Raw genomic sequence first — 8358 nt, forward strand, 5'->3', positions numbered from 1 at the left:
GTTTTCTAGGTGGTGTTGCAGTGTTGATGTTCCGAAAAAAAGAAAAAGGGGGGTTCTTTAAAGTGCTGCCTTCTGCCAGGAACTGCTCTTTGCTGGGTAAATTTCCAGCAGCCTCAGCAACTTACATTCACCTCTTCTGTTGGTTTTTGTAGCATCCCTCGGTCAAAGTTGCCCAGCAGAGGAATCGCATGCCTGAAGTACTTCCTTGTGCTTCAGTGCTACATTTGCCACAGTAGAGTTTGGTTTTTTTTTCTGTCCAAGCTTTTATCTGACCCTTATTGCAGAGCAGCTGGACACCTTTAGTCAGCCGTGCACCTCCTAGGTAGGCTGGCCATTCTCTTCCTCTCATACCCATGAAGCTGAGGTACCACTATGGCCTTTGTGCTAGACGTTGCTTTTGATAAAGCTGTCTTACACGGGGAGGGGGTGGGGGGGGAGGGAGAAGAACTGTTCTGACAGTGAAAATCTTCCCAAAACCTCTGTAGGAGGAGGATTGGTGGGATGAAGCCCTCTAGGACTGACTGAGCAGCTGCAGGTTTTTTGGAAGCCTGCTGTGTAACACATTGCTCTTCCACAGTCAGATTCACCATGTGCATGGAGTCAGGGAGCCTCCCTGTGTGTACCAAAGCTGAGGAGTGAGATGATTGTGAAGGAGGATGTGTTTATTATCAGACCAAGTAAAAGCACACAAGAAATGACTGCATTTGTGTTTATTTAGGGGGGGGGGGGGGGGAATAAATTTAAAAGTTCACAAGAGTTGGAACAGGACACAACACCTTCAAGAACATCAGGAAAAAAGATAGGAGCAAAGGTCATAGCCAAAGGCTGTGATGTTACAAATCTATTAAGGACAATAAGTTTGGAAGAGAGGTAAACTAAGTCTTTTTTGAGATGGTTATCTCAGTCATAGTAATGTTAAAACACTATCAAAAAGGCTCAGATTGTAGGAGTTCTTTTACAACACTTCATTTTTATAAACTGTATGCATTTGCTATTTGGGAATGGAGTGAGGTTTCTACATCTGGAGAGAGATTATTTTATTTTTAGGATAGCTGTGCTCTGAAGTTTACTTAATATTTTTTAGGGATATATGTTTGTTTCTGGTTTTCTAATTTTTAATGAAATTACCTGAACCTAAACATACAAATAAGAACTCCATTAACATTAAACACTTTCCACCCAGAATCTGGAAGACAAGCTGATTCATACACCATGTCCTGTGACAGAGTGTAGCTAACTACCCAGTTTCTCAGGGTCATTCTCTTATAACAAATAAAATCCACCAATGCCTGAGCTATGTCTCTTGTTCTAGGATTTTCCCTTGGGGAAAATCCAAATCCCATGTATTGTGGATTTCCCTTAGTAGGATAATTATTGTCCTGCCAGGTTGCTCTAAGCAACACATCTGATCAAAAGCAAGGAAAAAGAGTGTAATTGCCAGGTGAGTTGTTTGAAGACCAGTTTACTAGCAGTATACATTTTGAAATTGTCTGGAACCATATGCTTTTTGAAATACACCTTGAAATTGCTTTTCCTGGCTTCATGGAAATGAAATATTTTGGATGGGGCTTAGTGTAAGGCTATGTAAGGCCAGTGGCGCATAGTCAAGACAGGAGCCTGAGAGAAAGCGTGCCAGAGGCCTGCTGCCAGTTGTGCTAGAAAACCAGGTAGGAGATGTGGAAGAGAAGGCCACAGATTCACTTGCAGGCAGGGTAAATATTTTGGGTAGACTTTTGTCCTTTGTTTTAAAGCCGTACTGTTCAGTTTATTGTGTTTCTCTAATTTCAAAGAACCACCTGTGATAGCAAATAGGGCTTTTAATGGCTCCCGGTATTCTATAGCTCTTAGTTATTTTCTCTTTTTGTGACAGAGCAGGTTGAAAGCTGTGTGTTTATATCTACATTTTGTTCAGCCATCACATTGACTTGGATCAGAAGTGCTAGTGGTGTTTGCACATACGTTATGTTTGCAAATGGCCTGTGTCTTTGAAGCATTCCTCTGTGAAGACTTTTCATAGGTGCAAAGAATATATGTTTCTGAATCAAGGTTTTTCTGTTGTTGCTTTCCTCCCCCAAGACTTGCTGGAGCAGCCTTTGCACTTGTTTTGTCTCCTGGGATTCCATGGTAATCTGGCAGCTGGATTCATGTCTCTTTTTATTTGTGTTTCTGATAGCTGTTCTTCAGTGCTAGCATCTTCAGAAACATATGTTGTTTCTATAGTCTGAAAAGCATGAGCCCACTGGGGATTACATGTGTATGAGACGAAATTCTTTCTGCACTGAAGCCAAACAGGCTTTCTTCCTTAGATGGCAGAATGGTTATATAGCAGAGGTTTTTTGTAGTGCATAGCCATCAGTTGCCAATGTCTTGAACATCTGAGATGGAAATCAAGATAAAAAAATTCTGTTATTGGTATTGTGCCATTTTTATGGAAAGGTCCTTACTGCCTCTTGTGAGGGACTGCAGGAGGGTTCATAGGTTCATAGGGCTGAAAATTAATTCAAGAAAGTTACTACTGTGTTTGCTTTTTCCTACTGAGATTTGCATTCTTTTTTCCTTTTCTACTTCTTTTCAATAATCTAAAAAAGTTCAAATCCTCAAATTTTCCTCCTTTAGTATGGGGAAAAAAAAAAACCACTGCAATTTAGTCCTTTTATTCTCAAATATAATTTATTTTATAAGTCTACTTAACAGGTATTGACAAAACAGCCAGCTTTCTAATTTAGCAATGTGTTTTGCCAAGCATGTGCTGCTTCTTTGGCTTCATGTTTATTATTTGATGCCTTGGTCAGGCTACAGAAAGTGTTGCATCTGTCAGTTCTGGTTGAGGTTGTTCATTTCCTTTTGCTCAGATGCTGACTTTTCAAGCCTTAACATATTGTTTGCTTTGTTGTTTTTTCAGTCACAGCCCTGTTAATAACTGGAAGGCAGGCAAGGTTTCCTGAGAAGATTTGTGCAGCGAAACAAAGTACTGTTATTTCTGAGGGTGTGGAAAGTATCCTTCACCTATCAGACTATTATGTGATTTATGCTGAGGAAATAATAGTATTCATGTGCCTAAACTAGTCCTCTTGGTGATACTGAGAATGTTTGAATTTGCATCCAAGACAGATGTGAGTTTTCTTGTAAGTGAGCAAAAAGACAATCTTCTGATGGTGTTACTTCATACCGTTATCTCTTTATTTCCATGCTCCCCAGTAAAATGTATGCTATTTTCTGAAGTACCCAAGCATTTATCAATCAGCCTTTTGGCTGACCTCTGGCCAAAAGGGCTTGCTTTGTTTTACCAGCTTTTGAAGTTTTCATGTAGCAGGATCTTTACTCTCAGTTTCTGGATGGTTGGAGCAATGTTTGTAGTGTGAAAGGAAAGCTTGATTTCTTATAATTTAAAGCAGCCTGTTCAGTCCCTAGGCAGGTCAGAGGGGGCCCATATTAGTCTGTCCTCCCCTGTCATGGAAAAGGAGCTAACTGGGTCATCCAGCCAGAAAGCTTGATCAACACTTGTTCAAGGTGCTGTAATATTCATTTGTGGTCAGCAAAGAGAAACAAATTGCATAAATATGCCATGTCTAGCTTCATACTGTACGGATTTCTTTAACACTTGATTCAAATATGTAAAGAAACACCAATGGCGAAAAATATTTACGTACTACTTTCTCCTCTATGCCATTAGACTATGCAAATAAGCAGAAAGACACTAACAGTATAACAATAAGAGGTGTTTTTAACGTCATAAGTGCAAAATAGAAGATAAAAATCCAAACTACTGTCTGATATGCACAGATTATTTTTTTTTTTGTGGATGATCTTGGCTAGTTTTAATAGTGGTTTGAAAAAGGAAGGCTTTAAAAATTGTACATGTTTGAAAGAAGTAATCTGTTACGCAATAACAATTGTACTAAACAGAAAAAGAGCAGCTGTTACTGGAAGTTACATTTAATTCTTGTATTTTCCAGCACAAGGTTGTTTGGTGGGAACAGTGGGGGGAAAAATGCAAGCAACTGCCAAAAAACAAGCGTGTGAGGTGAAACTTGAATTTGCTCTCATGAGAACTTTCTAAGATTCATAAGTAACTGAGAACAGCATGCTGTATTTAAATCTCTGGAGATGTATTGTACTGTATAGAGACAGAGCACAGCACACAGTGCTGGCAGGAGAAAGAAAGGAGAACAGACAATCAGAGAGGCTGACGGGAAGGTAAGGGTCATTAGGATGGATGGAGGATAAAATGCCTGCTGCCACTTCAAATCGGGTTGTGGTGGTTTGTTTTTTTTTTTTTTTTCTTTTGTGGCTTTCTCAGTAAATTTGAAGTTCCTGATCTTTCCCTCTTCCCCTGCCCCCACAGAACAGGTTTTCCTGTGCTTTTTAAATGAAAGGAGCAAAGCATGTCCCTGTTACAAATCTGTAGAGTAGAAGATAGATAAATTAGCTTGGGGCATTTTGTAAGCACTGTAGGCCAAATCTGATTGATATATGCATGCCTTAAAAGCAGTCTCTGAAGAGAGACTTAAGCAAAATATCCCACCTATGTTCTGGCTGTCGTTAGACTGGTGGGAAAGCTGTGGCAGAAAGCGTCCCGAGGCAGGCTGCAGGCAGGAACAGGAGAAGGTCCAGAGGTGAGGGGCCTGTCCCTCTTGTTGCACGGGTGCCTCCTGGCCCGGCAGTGGCCATTACTCATACGGGAGCATTTCTCTGCTTTGGCACTGCTTCTGACCCACAAAACCTGCCACAGAGGCTGCACTCTGGGAATACAGCTTGTTAGTCAATGTGTTCTTCCAGCACAAGGCTATAAAACATTGTAGGTCGTAATAGGCAGCTATTTATTTCTTAATATGTCCTTAGGTGCCAGAGGGGAGATTTTTTTACAAAAATAAAAATAGTACTGGAATGCATTATTAGGGATTGACTGTATTTATTTTGAACCACAACACATTCATCCAGATCTACAGTCAAAACTACAAGAAAGTACAGTTTCTGCTACATTCTGAGCTCGATGCTCTGAGCACTTATCCTTGCCTGTATTGCCTCCCGTTGTGAATAATTCCACTGGCTTCTATGAAACAGCATGCAGTAGCCAACCTTTAACCCAGAACTATTTGCAGGATCACTCTCCAAATTACTTCAGTACTAAGTTTAGCTCTAAAGAACAAACACATTGCCCCAAAAAAGAAAAAGAACAAACCCAGACTGAAAGTTGAGCAATGCTCTGAAAATGAATTTTTTTTCAACATTAAAGCGATCAAGCCTGATTACTATTAATTCATTAACCAGAATGTCTTACACCTGGAAAAGTTATTTCTTGTTGCCAACTGTATTATATTAATTCAACATGAGTGCAACCACTGAATATCAGTTGGTATTACAAATTGGGTAGTTTATGCAAAGTAAAAATACTTCTGTTTTGCATAAAAGAGATTGTGCTGTCTGTGGAAGGTTATGGCATGAGATGATTATTGTGTTCCCATTATATTATGGAGGTACTGGTCATGGCTCTGTAGTTAAGACTCAACTGAGTTTTGTCCCTAAAGCAGGAATTCATTCTTATACTTATAAATGTAAATTATGTCAAATCTGAGACAGGGATATAACACCTTGATCCTCAATGAAATTCTGGAGCTTGTGAAGTCAGTACAAATTGTGGTATTAGTACCATGCGTCTTCAAAGAATGTACAAACCTATTCCATAGTTAAAGTTGAAAAATAAGTTGTTTTTTTTTTTTTTTAAACAAACACAAAATTAACAACAATTTGTTGAGAGCGTATTTTGGATATTGCTGTGCTATCACACTAGTGTGTCACTGCTTATGATTTGCATGTAGATAACTTCAGACAAGTAAATATCACTTATACAGAAATTCAGTGCCTAAGAATGGCATAAATATGAGAAACGAGATTTCATGTTGATTTACAGGCAGAACCTGTTGCGATCAGAAGGGTTTTGAGAAAATGTACAACTTGTATACCTTGGCCAATGCACAGACACACAGCAAGAGTGGGCTGGTCACTCAGTAGGCTGTATAAATAAACTGTTCCTTTCTTATTCCTGACCTGTATTCTGCTTTTTTTGATGGTGTATGAAAGGAAGCAATATCATGAAGCATATGAAGCCTACAGAATATGCAAAATTCTAGCACAATAAGCTATAATCTGCTTCTATCGTTTCGCACCAAATCAATTACTTCTGGTTAATTAGCTGTCTATTTTTATTTTCTGCACAGACATTTCATGTTAGATGTTGGTGCCAGTGGAAAAATAAGCACTTTTCAGACCTGAGGGCAGGCCTCTGGCTGTTCCTACCTATGTAATCCCTGTCCTGATGCAGATAGCTGGTGGCCACCTAGGAGTGCTCCTGCCAGGTGTCACTGAGCGGTGAAAGACAGCACTCACTGCAAGGGGGAGAAAAAGGAGGCTCAGTCTGCAATTGCTTTTACACACCATTTTGTCTTATGTAATGCAGTAGTCCAGCCAGGCTGGACGTGGCCTTGGGCAACCTGGTCTAGTGGGAGGTGTCCCTGCCTATGGCAGGGGGGTTGGAACTCGATGATCTTCAAGGTCCTTTCCAACCTAAACCATTCTATGATTATGAATATACAGAACAGATGAACTAGCTCGTCTGTGCTGCCAATATAAGCTCTACAGTTAGGAATAATTTCCACATTGTACTCTTGATTCTTCTGTATTTGCCTCTGCTTGGATTGAAGACTGATTCTGTAAACCCTCCCTTGTTACTGCGGCTCTCCAGAGAATGATCCAATGCAGTCAAATGTGGGCGGGTATACCTATATTCGTTTTTAACTCACAGCAGAGAAATGTTGAATCAAATGAGCATTTTGCACAGGGTTGAGATGGTCTCTGGGCAACCTGAGTTCATTAGTTCTGTAAGTTTTCTTCAGAAACATAAATAAATTGGAAAAATAGTGCCTCAACTGAAGAGTATCATCTGACTTACAGCTGCAGCAAGCAAAGCTTTGCTTGACCTGCTTGTTCTATCCCTTTGCTGCCGTGAATTTAGCAGGGCGTACTAGGGAGCATGATAGACCTGTGGTGACACAGGTGTGATCTGCCCAAACGCTGAAGCAGATTCTCTCCACAGTATTTTACAAAACACTTCTGTAGATACCTCACCAAAGTGCACTGGCAACATGAAGGATTCCTCCCTCCAGGAGTGACATCAGAAAAATACTGTGGAATTCTAAGGAGTAGAATTGTAGGAGTCCAAAGGGAATAGCATCCTAAAATGAGGGCATTGAACTTGGTACCCTGAAGTTTTGCCATGAAAATAGCTCTGGAGCATCACTGAACAGGATGTCTATTTATTCATGATCACCACCACCAACCATATATATGTATACATATTAGAAATGAACTTTCATTTAATTGGATACATTCAATTCACAATGATTAAGCAGAAATAATTTCACTTTTCAAGGCTGGATATTTAGGGAGTGGTGTATGTCCAGCCACTTTTCTTTAGTGATAGAGAACCCATGCTTCAGAACTCTGATATGGAGCTGGCCTTCCTTGGGGAATTCAGAACTAAGACTAAGTCTGAGACCGGTTTCTAATTTTAATTACTACTACCAAAATAAAAATTACTCCTGAAAAGCTGATGACCACACCCCGTGTAGATCAGCAGCAGAAGGCCTCTTTAACGCTTCTACAGATACAGGCGTTCTGCTGACCTCTGCTGCTAGCCCATCTCCACAGGAATTTATTTTATCCAGAAAGCACAGCTGAAGAGGTTCATATTAAGATCCTAATCTAGAATATCAATATTGGGTAGCATAAAGGTCAAGAAAATAATTTTAAAATAACTGAACATTATTGCTATGAAGAGCATGTGCAGAAGTACAGCTTTGTCTTTTTGGTGTTGATTTTATCACACACAGTTTTTACCTTGTGTGATCGTATTCAGAATTACTAAACCTCATCACTGATGAGTTGATTCCTTGCTGTTCAATTAGTGACTCCATAAAAACTTAGTAAGTTATTTAGAACCACTTCAATTGCCATTTAGGCAATTCAGGTATTGTTTTTAATTTTCAGATGAGCCATTCTTAAATAATGGCTCTAAGAAATGAGCAGTGCTCTTACACATTAATTCAGCACCAAACCAATTAACTACCTATGCATGCCATTTTGTAACAATATCTCATAATTTTCAGTTAATTAAGCAACATGATTAAGACCATATGTGTTGAATTAACAGGTCAGTGCATTGTCTCACTACAATTTAATCTAGGAGATGACTCGATCTGAAAGCCATACGAAAAGAACAAAAATTTACCCTTCCTATCCCCAGGTTCCCAGTTTTGAATGTGATCAGCCTGATGTTTTGTGGAAAGAGGTCAGTTTTGA

This window comes from Vanellus vanellus (genome assembly GCF_965231255.1).
Source record: "Vanellus vanellus genome assembly, chromosome: 11".
NCBI lineage: Eukaryota > Metazoa > Chordata > Aves > Charadriiformes > Charadriidae > Vanellus > Vanellus vanellus.